This window comes from Triticum aestivum, chromosome 1B (genome assembly GCF_018294505.1).
Source record: "Triticum aestivum cultivar Chinese Spring chromosome 1B, IWGSC CS RefSeq v2.1, whole genome shotgun sequence".
NCBI lineage: Eukaryota > Viridiplantae > Streptophyta > Magnoliopsida > Poales > Poaceae > Triticum > Triticum aestivum.
Genome location: NC_057795.1, coordinates 664,138,646 through 664,154,992, shown reverse-complemented (window position 1 = coordinate 664,154,992; position 16,347 = coordinate 664,138,646). Strand labels below are relative to the sequence as shown.

Here is a 16,347-nt window from a genome sequence, read left to right as displayed (position 1 = left end):
AGTTATAGTCTTCTTGTAATTCAAAATATGCCTTCTACACCCTCCGTTCCCAAATATTTGTCTTTCCAGAGATTTCAACAAGTGACTACATACGAAGCAAAATGAGTGAATTTACACTATAAAATATGTCTATATACATCCGTATGCTGTGTCCATTGAAATGCCTAGAAAGACAAATATTTGGGAACAGAGGGAGTATAAAAAAATGATACGCATTCGGGTACTCTAAAAAAAAAACATTGTGAACCATTCTTCTCATGAAATATATGTGGTTACTTAAAAAAAAACGAGGCGAAAATGACCAGCATGGGATGGGTTCGGCGGCCCTGTTAGTTCTGGGCCTACGGGCCGAGCAGAACACAGAACGCATCCACCGACACGAGTATTAATCTTCTTCCCTCTTCTAAAAAAAAAGAGTATTAATCTTCCCACCCCTCAATTTTTTTTCTTAATCTGCCCTAGCGGGAGCTCCTTTATATGAATCCCCACGCCGCCACCTCCCCTGTCCCAGTAAACAGCGTTCTTCTTCCCTCTTCCTCCTCCCGCAGATCTCCGATCTCGACCTGTCTTCCTTGTTTCCGAACCTCTTTTCCGTTCGTTCTTCCCGGGGGGTTTGAGGACGGTGAGGACGTCACCGCGGACGCACCTCCCAGTTCGTCGCTGTTCTTGTCTTCTCTCGATTTGATTGACCCTCTGTGTTTTCTGTTTCTCGATTCGAATGTTTTTCGTTGTACGGTTTCTGCAAGATCAGCTTCTTGTCTGGGCCTCGTTACCCAGGACCCCAGCCAATCGGCAAATCGTGCTGCCATCTTGCTAGATCGAACCCCCAATCCGGCTTTCAACTCGCCCGGATCTGATTGATTACTCGATGATTCTCCGGGCCCTTTCCGTCGGCACAGAACGAAAATTTCTTTGAGATTTGTCACTTTTTTGTTTTTGTTTTTGTACTTCTGGAGTATAAAAGCAAACTCACTCTGTCCCAAAGCCATTCCGTGTTTTGAGGCAGTTTCTTCGTCTGCGAGATGGATGTAACCCAAGTATCTCGTCCGCGAGTCCTTCTCAAACCAGTAGTTTTGCTTTGTTGTTATAGAAAATGAAGAGAGTTGGTTTTGCTTGGCTGGTGATGATTCAGGTCCGAATGGATCTGAGCGGATTTCGGTGAGGCGGATTCGTCCGCCGTTGATCGATTCATGTTGTTACACACACTGAAGCCTTTTTCTTTCTTTCTTGTTTCGATTATCCTTTTCGTTCTTGCGATGCGATGATGATTCATATAGGTTTTGGCAGTGGTGGCTTCTGTCACCGTGAGCCTTCAAACCAAAAACGACTTCTCTTTCCACTGAGCATTGCTTTAACCACATTCTTCTCCTGGTCTGTTTTGTTTGTTTATCGGCGGCCAAGGATTAAACTGAATTATAGACAAGCATATGTCCGAATTCTCTTCATGTGGAACGATCTAATCTTCTCTATGAGGCCAGCGATCTTGCTTCTTTCTTGATCTGCAGTTTTATTAGATGCGTTCTGTGGTTGATGCCGATGATGATTAGTGTGAACCTTTCTCAATGAAATCGCTAATGATTACATAACCTACTGCCTTCCTTCTGAGGCGCCACGAATCCTCGATTCCTTATGTCCTTTTCTATCATCACTATGTTTTGGTTGTCTCTTGAATTATTGGTTTGCCAAGGTCGAATGATGATCACAAGTGCATAGTTCATATGATCAAATCGTGATTACTTGAACAAAAATAGTCTTTCGCTCCTATCTGACGACCCTACAACCTGCCCTTTCTCAGGAGAATCAAACAATTTGTGTGTTTATGTTTTGCAACCTCATGTCTGAATTTGTTGTAGAGGACGGTGAAGATTGGTATTTGCGCTGCCGACCATCCTGCTATATCACCACCCGTATTCTGAGTACCATATTGTTTGTTACATGTTACATGTGGAAAGCATAATTTGTTTTTGTACTAGTATAACTTGTCTGAGGTAGGCTGACCATCACAAGTGCATAGCCACAGATGACCAAACTGTGATTGCATACTGTAGCTTTCCTGTTTAAATTCAGTTCAAATTTCATATGAGAAACCATACCTACCCAGTAAAGCTATTTGGATATGAGGAATAATTTTGGAGAATGTTTTACTTGTATTTGGAGCAGTGACGAGACATTCACTCAATATCATCTTTCAGGTTTGATTAATCGCTATGTTCTTACCTAGCTTCATATAATATGTTCAGAACTTTAATGTTAATGCTAGTGACCTCTACAAAGCCATTCTACTACACATTAGGCAGTTAATGAACTTATTGGGATGACACATCTCAAGAAAAAGAATTTTTTTGGAATAATACAGAAATGACAGAATTAAGAGTAATAGATGGAATTTCATATTTTCGGGATCTTTGATTAGGCGGCACTTGCATAGTTAGTTGTTTTTGAATTGGTAGACCATCTACAATAGGTACTTTGATGTTTGCAATGATTCTTTAGGCCAGTTTTTGAGGATGATGATTTCATATTTGTTGCCCCAGTCTTAGGATCCGCCTAGGTGGATCTCTGCTGATTGACATATTTTTGAATCTGACTCGGCAGATGAAAATTTTGAACTGTTGGTTTGGTTTTCTTTTCTACTTATTTTTCCTGGGTGATGGCAGTGACGATTTGCAAAATTCAAGCTCAACAGACCAAATCACAGGTTTTCTCTCAGGAGTTGATTTGTATGCCGATTAACCTTCTGAACCGAGCCATCTGACACTGAGTTTTTAAAACTGAAGTTCATTGTTCTTATCTTTGGATCCTTCACTTCCATGCTGCGTTTTGTGTTTATTTATTTTAGCTTGTATTGGAGGACGTAGTTGCAATGAGGATAACAAGCTCCCTCTTCTGAAAGCATTGACGACATCGCTGGCAGAATCGAACCAATTAAATATTGCCACCACTGAGCAACTCTGTATCTTTGTACAATCTTTGTTGCTTCTTCTTACATCTACAAGATCTGTTTGGATCGTGAGGAAGTATTGATGCATAATCCAACACTTGATCCGAGGGCAGCTTGCGCAGCCCATATGATGTCATCTTTGCAACTGAATCCATCAGATTTCAGTGTTATTTTTTCTGAAACTTTGAAACAATCTTAGGACACCTTCGGACACAGTGCTTAATTTTCTGTGAATCAGAAGTCTTCTGTATTCTGATGATACATCTTGTTTTCATCATTTTTTACAATCTTGTCTTCCAAGTTGGATCTATAATGCAATTGAAGCCCATGATGATTAGCTTTATGTTGGAATTACCGTCAGATACTGAATGATGATATTTTTGCGGCTTTCTGAGGCATAAAACCATTAGCTTCAGGTCTTCTGTAGTTTTTGCATTGTTAATTTCGTTCAACTTAAATTATCCCTGTGAAGTTTCTCAGACCATAGGAAGTGTCATATGACACTGTAAACAACAGTTGCTTCTCTCCACTGCAAGTGTCCTCCCTCGAGCATAGCCTTTGTGGTTTTCTTTCCGTGTTAATTTTGTTTTCTTTCGGCGAAGATCCCAGCAGAGAGGTGTTGAATCTCCCTCGTTGAGGCCTCTCTAACAAATTTTTAATCTTCGCACGGTGACGAGATGCCGTGGATTTTGTGGATGTGTGATATTCCTGGTTCTGTCACATCTGTTGCTATGGATACATCTTTATCATACTATGGTATCTAACCTTCTGTTTTCCATCCGAGGGACCTATGGATGGACAGCCCTTCCCGTGCTGTGTCTACCAAGTTTGCCTTCGGACACTATAAAGCAATTTGTTCTTCAATCATCTTGCTTCAAACTCTTTATTTTTTGTGAGGTTGAAACTTTTGCTGACATTTGATTTATGTATAGCCAATGAATTTTTGTTTCTAATTTTCAGTCTTGCAAATCAGACCCAACGAGTGACGATTCAGGCAGCCCTTTTGTCCATTACAATGGCAATGGAGGTGTTGCGTTGCTCGGAGATTAAATTTCTGCTCTTCAGATTAGCTGAGTGGGAGGCTCTGCTTCCCTCGTTGAAGCTTGTCTAGTAGTCTTAAGAACATCTAATAGCCCTCGTTACAAACTTTGTCGAACATTGTAGTTCTGTGACGAGCGATGATTCAGGCAGCCTCTTTATCATTACAGTGGCATTGGAGGTGTTGCGTTGCTCGGATAGTAAACCTATTGCTCTTCAGATTAGCTGAGGGGGAGGCTCCTGCTTCCCTCCCTGAAGCTGGTCTAGTAGTCTTAAGAACATTATTATAAGTATGTTTCTCATACCCGATTTTAATTTTGACCTTTTTTGTTTGTGAAATGGTAATTCAATAATTGGTTGGTGATCCATGAAAACAAATGATGATAGCAAGATAGGGACATCAGAACCCTGAATTTCAGGGTTATTACAGATTACGTCTATAATGGGAATCTCTCTGATGTTTTCGATTCCCCAAGTTAAATTGATCTGTTTTTTCCTTTTCAATCAGTCTTCTTTGGAATATGCTCTTGCAATTCAGATCTTGGATGGCAATGCTCAGCCCATGGTCGGCCTCATCGTGCATACAGCTAGATAGATCCAACGATATATAAAGCAGTTACACAATTGGCAACTGAAGCTTAATAACATTTACATGAAAGTGAACAGAGATTTTTTATCTAAAAACAATGAACATACTGACCTGGATGTACTTTTATTCATAGGATAGGAAAAATGGTAAACTGTTAATGAACATGAAACTAACCCAAAGGCTTGCAGATGGGCCCCTACAATGGCAATGCTCAAGTTGATATTCTTTTGGTTGATCAGAGTTTGGTCAGTTCAATATGCGAAACGAATCACATTAGCATACAGCTAAAATTGATCCACAGATGACATCTGTTTACATCATTTGAATCTTAGCAAACTTGTGGAATTTTAAATGTCGGCCTTGTCTGAAAAAATACCAATCTGTTGATGCATCCGTGCAAATGTTCCGAGGGACAATTTCCTTTTGAGATTTTGATTTAATGCTTAAAGCTGTCCGATGATGATCAAACTAAAGACTTTCGTTCTTCTGATGTGCTATCTCATGGCGCTGTGCGGAAGCAATTTGGAGACCTGAACTGAGGAAATGCTTGATTTGTTCTTGCCACTGCAAGTTTTGCTATTTTTTTCATGTTTTTTCTGCTTGTAGTTTGTGATGGAAAATTGTTTTTGTGTTTGTTGCTTCACAACTGGAAGGATGGCCTGTTGATAACAGTTTGGTCATCCCGTAGAGGGAAGCATAGATGAATGGAAACACCGGCCAGTATTAAACAGCATGACGCTCTGTCAAACCGTGTCATGTTACCTGTCTTCTGGCACATTTCTAACATAGTACATATTTTTATTTCTCAGAGATTTTAGTTCCTGAGTCTGTAGCTCGTTAATTTGGCGGAAGAAAGCCAGCATTGCACGTGCTTTGGAGGATTAAACTTGCAGAAAGCTCAGTCAGTTTTGTTCGGTGATGATCAAACTAAATACTTTTGTTCTTCTGAAGTTCTAATGCGCTATCTCATAGCTCGGTGTGGAAGAACACCTTTGTTTATCAACCGCATTATGCCTACCACAGAGCATCATTGCCAAAACAAACGGATGAACATATTATGCATTCTGATTGACAAAGCAATTTACATGATTTTAGCAGAGTCCACTGTACTTGATCTTTGAGTGACCAAACAACTGACAAATCTTTGTTGAGAAAACCCTTATCTTGAGAAACCACTGAATTTGTTTCTGTAGTCGTTGTGGGCTGGGGCCTTGATTATTTTTGCAATGATGATACTATTACCCAGCTCATTATGAGACTTCCCTTTGTGGGCAGTCGTGATATGAACATCTCTTTTGTATCTGAGCCCACTCACATTTTTCTTATGATTTCTTCATTATAATTTGGTACAGCCAATGAAGGCTCTTCTAGTTTTTGGGAAAATAGACACAGCTAGACTGTAACTGCTGCAGTGATGATATAATCCTTGTCTCCCTTTTCTAACATCCTCCGTTGTAATAACTGAATGAGCAATGATGCAGGCAGCCTCTTTGTCTGATTACATTGGCAATGGAGGTGTTGTGTTGCTTAATTTGATGATCTTTTGGTTGCTCATTGTTTGGTCAGATCAATATGCGAAGCAAATCAGCTTCAACATTAAGCATACAGCAAGATTGATCCAAAGACGAAATCTGTTTACGTCATTTGAAAGCTTAGCAAAACTTGAATTTTAAATGTCGACCTTTTCTGAAAAAAATACCAATCTGTTGATGCATCCGTGCAAATGTTCTGAGGGACAATTTCCTTTTGAGATTTTGATTTAATGCTTAAAGCTGTCCAATGATGATCAAACTAAATACTTTCGTTCTTCTGATGTGCCATCTCATGGCGCTGTGCGGAAGCAATTTGGAGACCTGAACTGAGGAAATGCTTGATTTGTTCTTGCCACTGCAAGTTTTGCTATTTTTTTCATGCTTCTGATCTTCAGATTAGCTGAGGGGCTTTGCTTCCCTCTGATCCTCGTCTTAAGAACATTTTCTATCTGTTTCGAACTTAATTTGGTTTCTTTTACAGTTTCTTAAGGATGATCTACTTGTTCCTTACAAATTTGGTTTCCTTTGTGTTTTGGTTGCGGGTTGCCTACCCAAGGGACCTATGGATGGAGAGCCCTGCCCGTGCGAATGTCTCTGATTTCAGTGGAATGGAGGTGTTGTGTTGATTAGAGATTAAATCTTCTGCTCTTCATATTAGCTGAGGGGCAGGCTCTGGCTTCCCCCTTTGAAGCTTGCCTAGTAGTCTTAAGAACATTATCTATCTGTTTCAATTCAATTTGCTATTCTTTTGTTTGACGTTTTTGACATATCAATCAGTGCTTGGTCAGTTGAGTACGTGAAATGAGTCACAATTTTGCTGGTTCTTTTGCATCTTCTTTTGTGAAAATTCACCTAGAAAACTTGATGGAGCTATCAGTGATTCAGGCAGCCCTTTTTTCTGATTACAATGGCAATGGAGGTGTTGCATTGCTCGGAGAGTGAATCTTCTGCTCTTCAGATTAGCCGAGGTGGATGTTCCGGCTTCCCTCCGTGAAGCTAGTCTAGTAGTCTTAAGAACATTATTATCAGTATATGTTTCTCATACCCAATTTGATATTTTGTATTTTGACATTTTTTTTGTAGAATTAAAGAACCACATGATTTGGTTTCTCTATGCTTTGCTGGCAGTAAATTTCTTGTTTGGGGATCAATTGAAGCAAATGATGATAGCAAGACAGGGACATCAGAACCCTGAATTTCAGGTTAATGACAGACTACGTCTATAATGGGAATCTCTCTGATGTTTCTGATTTTCCCCAAGATAAATTGATCTGTTTTTATGTCTATTCTTTTTTCATATTTTCTCCTTCTCATTCTTCTTCGGAATCCAGATCTCTTTCCTGTTTTAACTTTTGGCTATTTGGATCTTGAATGCGAATACTTCAAGCAGATCATGGTCAGAAGATTGTTACACCATTGGCAACTGAAGCTTAACAACACATGAATATGATCCGATATTTTGTATTTGAAAGACAGTGAACATGATCTTTAGCTGACTCAAGGCTACTTTTATTCATAGGAATAGGAAAGATGGCGGATTGCCATACCATGCCCATTTGAATCCTTTGGATGCAAAACAAAGGAATTGATCCAAGTGTTTGTTTGATGGAAGCATAGGAATTTTTCACACATCTTTCCAAGAGCTTGCAACTATAAAAATCATATAAAAATACTATGAATCACACAAGGCCTTATAAACAGGACATTTGACTGAACATGATTAGACGTTTTGACTGAAAAAACAACCTCATGATCTTAAACTGACTTGAAATGAACTGAACAATTGAAAGCAAATGCATCATAGTGGCACAGCTATTTATTTATTTTCATATATTTATAATTGTTCATTACAAACCATGAATAAATCCTCTTCTCTTCAGATGACATAATTTTGATTTCTTGATGTTTTGTTAAGTAAAAATTCAATTCTGGTGGTGTTTCACTTCTTTTAGTTTCTGTTCTGTGATTGCGTTCGGTCTGGGCTGGAATCTCCATTTGCAGCTGGTTTGGTTCAGCTGTGTGCATTATTTTAAGCGGGTCTCCTATTGATTCTCTTTAATGTTGTTAGCATTGTATTTGGCCGGTCCAGAGTGCCTGTTATTGGATGAATGAGTAGTTAATCAGTTGTGATCAATATGATTTGATTATTTGGGGATGTGTTATGGCAGTGATGATAAATTAAAGGCTTGTTTCTCAAAACATTCGCAGTTGCCGCCTAAGAGCTTTCGCCCTGCCAGGCTTGAGAGCTAATGCTGCTAATTCCTTCCTTGGATGTCTGAGCCTTATGAAATCCCCAATTTATCTTTATTTCTATCTTACTTTGTTGTCTTCATTTCCTGATCTAATTATTCCGCCTTCTCCTTTTTGATGTTTATCTTGTTAAATGTTGTTGTGTTTTGTTGGTTCACTCGGGGAGCACTGACCCATGTCCGCCCACCGTTTACAACGCTCCCAAGAGGTATTCTGGTGGCGCCTAGAGCACAAGATCTTGGGTTACGCTCGCCCCCAAATTCCAGTTTAATCTCTACTGTTCTATCTTTTTTTTCATGGATTATAATTCTAGTTATTGTAGGATTGATTAAACCTTTGTTGGTGCAGTGATTATAAAACATTCCTCGTACTGATGGGAAATCCCCGTGAACGACAACTATAGACCCATAGAATCTGAGCACCAGCAAACAATATTTCCTCTGGTTTCATTTGATTCTTAATTTTGTTTTCTGTTTATTTCCCCTGACTTTCTTTTCGTTTGGACTTGAGACCAAACGTTTATCTGTATCTGTTGACTTGAGGTGTGGTAAATTCTCTATTCGTATTGCTGGTGGTTGCGATTTGCAGTGATTATAAAATGTTCAGATACAAACTGTGACTGATGGGAGCCGCTAGTCATCAGTTCAGATACAAACTGTGACTGATGGGAGCCGCTAGTCATCAGTTCAGATACAGACTTTGGAGTGGAGCACTAAAGTCCAGCCATGGGAGCCGCTAGTCATCAGTTCAGATACAGACTTTGGAGTGGAGCACTAAAGTCCAGCCATGTCTTGCTAGTTCGTGGGCCACCGTATTACAAGACCTTGGACAGTAGTCAGTGAACTATGCAGCTCCTTTTCAGTTAGAGCAGTTGCAATGCATCGGGTTCTATTAAGCAGTCGAGTCAAGCACTGTCTTCATGAAATGTAATTTATACTGTTGAAATAGACGGTTTCAGTAGGGCTCACTTATTTTCTTTTTTAAATGTAGCCTTATAGCTTCTAAAAGATTTTGCAATTGCTTGTCGTTAGTGAATCATTGTGAAGCTTGTTTAGTGATCATCCTGATGATCAATGCTTATAAATGTATCACTACTTATGGATGGTTCTTTTTGGTGGAGAAATGTTGTACAATTCGACCATGATTTATCATTTGACAATTTTTTTTCATCTGCCACAATTAAGCATAGTACTCCCTCCGTTCGGAATTACTTGTCTCGAAAATGGATGTATCTAGAACTAAAATACATTTAGATACATTCATTTGTACGCAAGTAATTTCGAATGGAGGGAGTAGTATGGAGAGATCGACAGCAACAGTGTCACTTTACAAATTGGTGGTGTCACGTGGTTGACGAAAAGAGATTGTACAACATCTCCACCAACTGGGTCATGGTTCATATTTTTTCTCATGCCATTCGTATTTAATGTGGTTCCCATTCGGGCCAAAACCCGGCCGATCCGCGTGGGTTTAGCCCTGGACGGGGTTGGATCCCGGCCTGGGCCAAATCCCTCCCAAACCTCGTTGAAATCTTCGGGAAATGTCCCACGTGACCCATTCAGTGGTTCCCATTCGGGCCAAAACCCGGCCGATCCGCGTGGGTTTAGCCCTGGACGGGGTTGGATCCCGGCCTGGGCCAAATCCCTCCCAAACCTCGTTGAAATCTCCGGGAAATGACCCACGTGACCCATTCAGTGGAAGCAAACCCTCGTGTGAAACGTTACGCAACCTCTTTCTCGCCCCGACCTCGTCTCCCTCTCTCCGTTCAGCTATAGCGCACTATCGGCACAACATTCAAGGGAAGTGGCATGAGCTTGGCGGTGACCCAGACAACCATGGAGCCCGGCCGAAACCCTAGCTGTACTTCAACCAATCTCCCCTACCGCCTCACGCCGGAGAAGAGGAGGCAGCCGACGACAAGACCTCTTCAGGGTGGTCTCTATTTCTCTCACTGTGTGCTTCTTTTTTTCGAGAGTACGCAAATTGCGTACCATAGCTTTATAAAAGAAGAGAGAATTACAAATACAAGATGACTACAACTCGCTGCGAACAACAAGTGTAGCATGAACTCCACATCCGGCTAGTCCAAAGACAGCCACCTATGAAAACACCACTACAACGCAAAGGAACTTGCCCAAAACAGAAAACCTCGCCGCGTCTCAATCGATGCCAGCCACCTCCGAAGAACTGCAACTCCCACCGAGCATCTCTTGCCGACGCACCATCCACCCTTAATGCCTAAAGGAGATGGCAGGAGAATGGCGGGACTCGATCAGACCCGAGAAAGGTACCATCTTGGAATCACTAGCGACGATCGTACATTGCGCCGCGGATGATCGATCATGAACAGTGGCGAGCGCTGGAGGAGTGCAACGAAGAACCTCCAACCCGTGTCTCCAGACACAATGCTCCCACCAGAGGGACGACGTCGAGGACGCCGCCATCGTGCCGATCCTGCACCGAATCAAGGCTTTCGCCCGGAGACAACTACCAACACCAAGCGAGCGAGGGGATGTCGACGCACCTCGGCGACGCCTCCAAGGAGGGGTAAGACACCCACGGGTGCCATCGCCGCCGGCCCAGCAAAACCGGACAAGATTTTCATCCGTGATGCCGCACATCGCCCCACCTCCAAGGATTGGGGCAGCACTGTACTTGTAATCTCACACCGCCGCCGCCACAGCTCCTCGCCGATGAAGCCGCACAACCATAGTCCACCGACACCACGCACAGCAGAGAGGAATGCGGCCCCAACATCGACCACCAACCTCAGCCAGCAGCCTCCGACACCTCGGCCATGGATCAGGGTCACCACCGTGGTCGTCACCCGCTCCAGGGGACATCCACGCATGACCCCATCCCCTCCGGCCCAGATCAAATCCGGAAAGATCCAGATCTGACCCTCCTCTCCAATCACCGCTCCAGCGCCAACACCACCCGGCGGCCACCACACCAGCCCCGACGCGGAGGAGGCCGAAAGCCCGCTGCTCGTCAGGAGCTCCTTCCTGACAGAGCCTCCACAGTGTCGCCGCCTCCGAAGCCGAGATCCAGCGCCATCGCCTCCAAGCAGCGCCGGCGCGCCACCCAGCTCCACCGCCCCTGCTGCCTCCCCGCCGACTCCGCCGCTCCTCCAAGAGCCACTCCGCCCACCGGAGAAGCCCGCCGCATCCTCGCGCTGCCGGCCATCCACCACCATCGCATCCCCAGGGACGACCCACCTCCGCGCGAAGGGGCTCGTCAGGGAGCGCCGCCCTCGCCCACCATCTTCGACGACCAGGCGTGGCCGCCATCGCCGGCGCCGGCGGCGACAGCGGCTGGGGAAGGGAGATCAGGTGCCTCTGGTTTCCTAGGGTTAGGGGCGCCTCCGGAGCCGCACGCGCGTGCGACCCGGGGGCTGGTGTTATTGGCTTGGCAGCACGCGAGGAGGAGGAGGAGGGCGCTGGTCCGCGTTTCTCCACTGTGTGCTTCTCACCTGTCCACTCTCTGATCTCTCTCTCTATCTGTAGCGAAGGATTAACCAAATGCATAATAATTGACATGAATTGCAGAGTGACATGTATTTGTTCCCCGAGGGGATTTGGTGCAGGGTGGGGGATCATCCAATCCTCTAGAGGATTAAATACTCTTGAACCGTAAGCAGTTTGCCATTGGGGGTGTGACGTGTGTGGTGAAAGTTTTATGGTCAATTTTGCATGGTGGGGTCGTCTGGTTAACTGGTGGGGTAGTTGGCTTGTGGTATCTGTTGTCTCGGGGATGGTTTTGCATGAGTTTTTTAGGTTGGGGAACTAGTTTTGCATGTGTTTGTTTAGACCGGCAGACCGCATGTCTGTGTGATGGGCATGTTGTGTGATTGGTGCTCGTTGATTTCTTTGGGGTGTATTTATTCGTTGTTCTTTTACTGCCCGGGTTTGTAGTTGCACCCATGCCTCACCGATTTACATTGACCATCTTCTTAGAAAGATGCACACCGTGTCACAAACACTACGTGTTGGAAATATTAGCACTTTTCCAATTAAACTAATCCATGAGTAAACAGTAAGCATGGCAAATATGGTATGCATCTCATACCGATTCCTATGCATACTAGCACGTATAGAACATAGAAGCAAACCATCTATGAGCAGCACATCTACACCTAGCACAAACACTAGTAAATGAGGGATGAACAGACCAGACCCTCCGGTTGGCCAGGCCAATGCGGCGGCGGCAGCAGTCGCCTCGGCTTCGTCCGTGGCCTGCTTCTTGGCGTCGTCGTCGTCGGCCATGGTGTTGATACAGGGGAAGTAGTGGAAGCAGAGGCCGACGGAGCTAGGGAAGGATCGGGAGCAGTCGCACCGAGACGCTCCCCAAAAACCTTATTGCCGTTCTCCCGGGTAGGATCTCGAACGACAGGGTTCCGGAGGCACCTGCTCTCCCGACCAACCGTGCACGCGGTTGTCGGGATGGGGTCGCCGGAGGCAGCACAGAGCAAGAAACAGTAGATGACAGCTAGGTTACGCGAGAGGGAGTGAGTGAACCGAACTAGGTCACTCCACTGGGCAGAGCCTTCTTATATAGGCCGTCGTGGAGAAAGTCGTGGGCCTAGCGGAGGCCCACGACCGAGTCGACACACTCCGGGCAAGGGATTTAAAGAAGGGTCGCACTCCCGGCAAGGGAGTCGATGAATCCCGGCAAGGCAAGTCAGCCCACAGTCCAACGTCTCGGACAGTGGCCCACCTATTAGCGACTTGTTGATTAATCCCTGATTAATTAATTCGTTCTTGAGCGGCAAAAATAAGCTTCGGCTCAGCTCATTCCCGCAACCCGCGACGTGCATGCGTCGTGACGAGGCGAGGCGAGGCGTGGTGAGGCGGGCGGCGGAGGAGGAGGAGCACGCATGTACCACTCCTCTTCAAGCTCCCAACGGCAAGTGATAGAGCAGCCCTTATAAAGGGGTCTCAACTCTCCTCAACTAGCAAGGTGGGACTAAACTTCCCACCACCTGCCATCTGATACATGGGCCTCAAGATTAACAAGGGATTAGTGTCTTATATGGGCCTAAGCCCATCCATAATCCATCAATCCCCCATTAGATCTCGAGGCACATAAGTTTGTCAACTGTTCCAAACAATGTTTAATATATCAGAAATTTTAGTGGAGACTGTTAAGTTGAACTTCCACCTAGAGCAACAGGATTAGACTTCTTCACAACTGAACAATGGACTATGCCTTGAATTGTCAGTTTGGTGTGTAGAAGTTTCGCCTATTGTCAGCGGATACGTGGCCGCCAAAGGCTAAACCCCACGGGTGGAGCTTATTAGTCATACTCCGTACCTTCTCATGAGCTTACTAGAGATCATCCAATCTCATAGACTGTGACCAGCAGCCGGGCTCACATAGGTGTGTTCCTCCAAAGAATGCTATGTAGGTTAGCATCTTGCTTACATAAGCTTTGGAACACATTAAGACGAAAGTCAGCCTGCCTTACAGAATTGAGAATATTATTGCATCTCCAACGGAGTGGGGTAATTAAGGATACTCTCCTCAGTTGACCGCTGGATTGTTTTCCCATGTCCTAATTCATGGCATCTCCGATCACATAGGTTGGGTTACCCCCATGGCAACTTACGTGGGTCTCATACCCATATCCCTGGATGCAATTTCTATCACAATCCGTGATAGCCCTTTAGTAAAAGGGTCTGCCAGATTCTTAGCCGTCTGGATATAATCCAATGCTATTACCCAAGAGTTTCTTGATTTTCTGACAGATTTCAATCTTCTTCTTATGTGCTTTGTGGATTTCATGTTGCCCTTTGAACTCTTAGCCTTGGCAATCACCGTTTGATTGTCACAGTTCATAAGGACAGCTGACACTGGTTTATCAACCACCAGCAAATCCATCAAAATCTCTCGAAGCCATTCTACTTCGACGCAGGATGTGTCTAATGCTGTGAGTTCTGCTTCCATAGTCGATCTGGTTAAGATCGTCTTCTTGCAAGACTTCCAAGAAACAGCACCACCACCAAGTGTGAAGACATGTCCACTTGTGGCTTTCATCTCATCAGCATCAGATATCCAATTCTAATCACTATACCCCTCAAGTACTGTTGGTACCCAGAATAGTTAATTCCATAGTTCGCAGTACCTTGCAAGTAACGCATCACTAGCTCAACAACATGCCAATGCACATCTCCTAGATTGGAAACAAACCGGCTCAGTTTGCACACAGCAAATGAGATGTCAGGACGAGTAGCACATGCTAGGTACACAGTGAACCAACCACTTAAGAATATCTTAATTGATCTACAGCTGTGCGTTCGAACTTTCGAATCCGCATGCTAGGATCATATGGTGTTGCAGAAGGTTTGCAGTCCGAATATCCAAAACGGCTCAAAATCTTCTCAACATAGTGGGATTGCAAAAGTGTAATTCCACCCTCAGAATTTCTTAGTAGCTCGATGTTCAAGATAACATCAGCCACTCCCAGGTCTTTCATCTCAAAGTTATGAGATAGAAAAGCCTTGGCCTCCTCAATGACCTTAAGGTGGGTCCCAAATATCAGTATGTCATCGACATACAGACAGAGTATAACTCCTTCGCCCCCACCATAGCGATAGTATACACATTTGTCAGCTTCGTTAACAACAAAGCCAGCAGATGTCAGAGTAGTGTTGAACTTCTCATGCCATTGCTTAGGCGCTTGTTTCAGGCCATACAAGGATTTCACTAGCTTGCACACCTTTCTTTCCTGACCATTTACTACAAAGCCATCTAGCTCTTGCATGTAAATTTCCTCGTCTAGCTCTCCGTTAAGGAAAGTCGTCTTAACGTCCATCTGGCGAATGAGAATACCATGCGAGGCAGCCAAAGCGAGTAACACTCGAATGGTTGTCAGTCTCCCCACAGGTGAGTAAGTGTCGAAGAAATCCTCTTCTTCTTTCTGGGTATAACCCTTGGCCACAAGCCTAGCCTTGTACTTCTCAACAGTACCATCGGGCCTAAGCTTCTTGTTGAACACCCACTTACATCCTAATGGTTGGCAACCATAAGGACGATCAGTGATCTCCCTGGTCCCGTTAGCCAAGATGGAATCCATCTCGCTATGGACCGCATCCTTCCAGTAGTCAGCATCTCCAGATGCTTAAGCTTCTGAAATGGAACTGTGAGTGACATCATCCACAAGGTACACGAGGAAATCATCACCAAAAGACTTTGTAGTCCTTTGTCTCTTGCTCCTAATAGGAGCTTCCTCGTCATACTCCGTGGAACTCTCATCACTTTTATGTTCATAATATTCCATCGGAATGGTAGGTTCAGGAGTCTCATCAGATTCCAGTCTAGAAGTGCTTTGCATATCTCTCATGGGGAAAATATCCTCAAAGAATGTAGCATCCCTAGACTCCATGATCGTGCCGACCTTCACGTCGTGTACATCAGATTTCACCACTAGAAATCTATAGCCAACGCTATGATTGGCATAGCCAAGGAAAATGCAATCCACAGTCTTTGGTCCCAACTTGTGCTTTTTGGTTATCGACACGTTGACTTTCACCAAACAGCCCCAAGTGCGTAAGTAAGAGAGTGTAGTTCTTTTCTTTTCCCATTGCTCATAGGGAGTAGTTTCATTATCCTTTGTGGGAACTTTATTCAGGACATGACATGATGTCAATACATCCTCCCCCACTATGCCTTGGATAAACCCGATGTATCTAACATGGCGTTAACCAAATCAGTTAGAGTATGGTTTTTTCGTTCGGCAACCCCGTTTGACTGGGGTGAGTAGGGAGGCGTCCTCTCATGAATAATACCATGTTCCGCACAGAATAGATCAAACTCATTAGAAAAGTACTCTCCACCCCGATCAGACCAGACTCGTTTATTTTCTTATCAAGTTGGTTCTCAACTTCAGCCTTATAGACTTTAAACTAGTGTAGAGCCTCATCCATGGTATTTAACAAATACACATAGCAGAATCTAGTGGAATCATCAATCAGAGTCATGAAGTAATTCTTTCCACC

The 16,347-nt window shown here is 44.1% G+C and overlaps 1 long non-coding RNA gene, 18 other non-coding genes and 4 pseudogenes across 19 annotated transcripts; all 23 read left to right on the top strand.

Moving 5' to 3' along the window:
- The first annotated feature begins 469 nt into the window (after window positions 1–469).
- On the top strand, window positions 470–9,448 carry LOC123146322 (uncharacterized). The gene is made up of 2 exons (XR_006472700.1): window positions 470–7,068; window positions 7,184–9,448. It is a non-coding gene; the product is annotated as an uncharacterized lncRNA (long non-coding RNA).
- LOC123151757 (small nucleolar RNA R11/Z151) lies at window positions 1,115–1,214 on the top strand. The gene has a single exon (XR_006475802.1). It is a non-coding gene; the product is annotated as a small nucleolar RNA R11/Z151 (small nucleolar RNA).
- On the top strand, window positions 1,256–1,348 carry LOC123151775 (small nucleolar RNA Z152/R70/R12). The gene has a single exon (XR_006475826.1). It is a non-coding gene; the product is annotated as a small nucleolar RNA Z152/R70/R12 (small nucleolar RNA).
- LOC123152125 (small nucleolar RNA U83) lies at window positions 1,532–1,609 on the top strand. Its single transcript, XR_006476038.1, has one exon. It is a non-coding gene; the product is annotated as a small nucleolar RNA U83 (small nucleolar RNA).
- Window positions 1,684–1,777, top strand: LOC123151255 (small nucleolar RNA snR60/Z15/Z230/Z193/J17). The gene has a single exon (XR_006475587.1). It is a non-coding gene; the product is annotated as a small nucleolar RNA snR60/Z15/Z230/Z193/J17 (small nucleolar RNA).
- Window positions 2,504–2,590, top strand: LOC123152368 (small nucleolar RNA U31b). Its single transcript, XR_006476142.1, has one exon. It is a non-coding gene; the product is annotated as a small nucleolar RNA U31b (small nucleolar RNA).
- Window positions 2,650–2,752, top strand: LOC123152054 (small nucleolar RNA Z107/R87). The gene has a single exon (XR_006476004.1). It is a non-coding gene; the product is annotated as a small nucleolar RNA Z107/R87 (small nucleolar RNA).
- Window positions 2,854–2,949, top strand: LOC123150769 (small nucleolar RNA R30/Z108). The gene has a single exon (XR_006475339.1). It is a non-coding gene; the product is annotated as a small nucleolar RNA R30/Z108 (small nucleolar RNA).
- Window positions 3,004–3,096, top strand: LOC123152421 (small nucleolar RNA snoR31). The gene has a single exon (XR_006476186.1). It is a non-coding gene; the product is annotated as a small nucleolar RNA snoR31 (small nucleolar RNA).
- On the top strand, window positions 3,263–3,343 carry LOC123152089 (small nucleolar RNA snoR77Y). Its single transcript, XR_006476024.1, has one exon. It is a non-coding gene; the product is annotated as a small nucleolar RNA snoR77Y (small nucleolar RNA).
- Window positions 3,402–3,559, top strand: LOC123151724 (uncharacterized; annotated as a pseudogene).
- On the top strand, window positions 3,934–4,068 carry LOC123152208 (small nucleolar RNA snoR77). The gene has a single exon (XR_006476067.1). It is a non-coding gene; the product is annotated as a small nucleolar RNA snoR77 (small nucleolar RNA).
- Window positions 4,127–4,262, top strand: LOC123152238 (small nucleolar RNA snoR77). The gene has a single exon (XR_006476078.1). It is a non-coding gene; the product is annotated as a small nucleolar RNA snoR77 (small nucleolar RNA).
- Window positions 4,350–4,443, top strand: LOC123151849 (small nucleolar RNA R44/J54/Z268 family). Its single transcript, XR_006475896.1, has one exon. It is a non-coding gene; the product is annotated as a small nucleolar RNA R44/J54/Z268 family (small nucleolar RNA).
- On the top strand, window positions 5,018–5,113 carry LOC123151076 (uncharacterized; annotated as a pseudogene).
- Window positions 5,203–5,348, top strand: LOC123152516 (small nucleolar RNA snoR137). The gene has a single exon (XR_006476221.1). It is a non-coding gene; the product is annotated as a small nucleolar RNA snoR137 (small nucleolar RNA).
- LOC123150858 (small nucleolar RNA SNORD29) lies at window positions 5,790–5,878 on the top strand. Its single transcript, XR_006475380.1, has one exon. It is a non-coding gene; the product is annotated as a small nucleolar RNA SNORD29 (small nucleolar RNA).
- On the top strand, window positions 6,341–6,436 carry LOC123151065 (uncharacterized; annotated as a pseudogene).
- On the top strand, window positions 6,669–6,816 carry LOC123152254 (uncharacterized; annotated as a pseudogene).
- LOC123152222 (small nucleolar RNA snoR77) lies at window positions 6,984–7,121 on the top strand. Its single transcript, XR_006476074.1, has one exon. It is a non-coding gene; the product is annotated as a small nucleolar RNA snoR77 (small nucleolar RNA).
- Window positions 7,254–7,347, top strand: LOC123151842 (small nucleolar RNA R44/J54/Z268 family). Its single transcript, XR_006475894.1, has one exon. It is a non-coding gene; the product is annotated as a small nucleolar RNA R44/J54/Z268 family (small nucleolar RNA).
- Window positions 8,263–8,383, top strand: LOC123150642 (small nucleolar RNA SNORD14). Its single transcript, XR_006475268.1, has one exon. It is a non-coding gene; the product is annotated as a small nucleolar RNA SNORD14 (small nucleolar RNA).
- LOC123152339 (small nucleolar RNA snoR8a) lies at window positions 8,689–8,774 on the top strand. The gene has a single exon (XR_006476115.1). It is a non-coding gene; the product is annotated as a small nucleolar RNA snoR8a (small nucleolar RNA).
- Window positions 9,449–16,347: the final 6,899 nt, after the last annotated feature.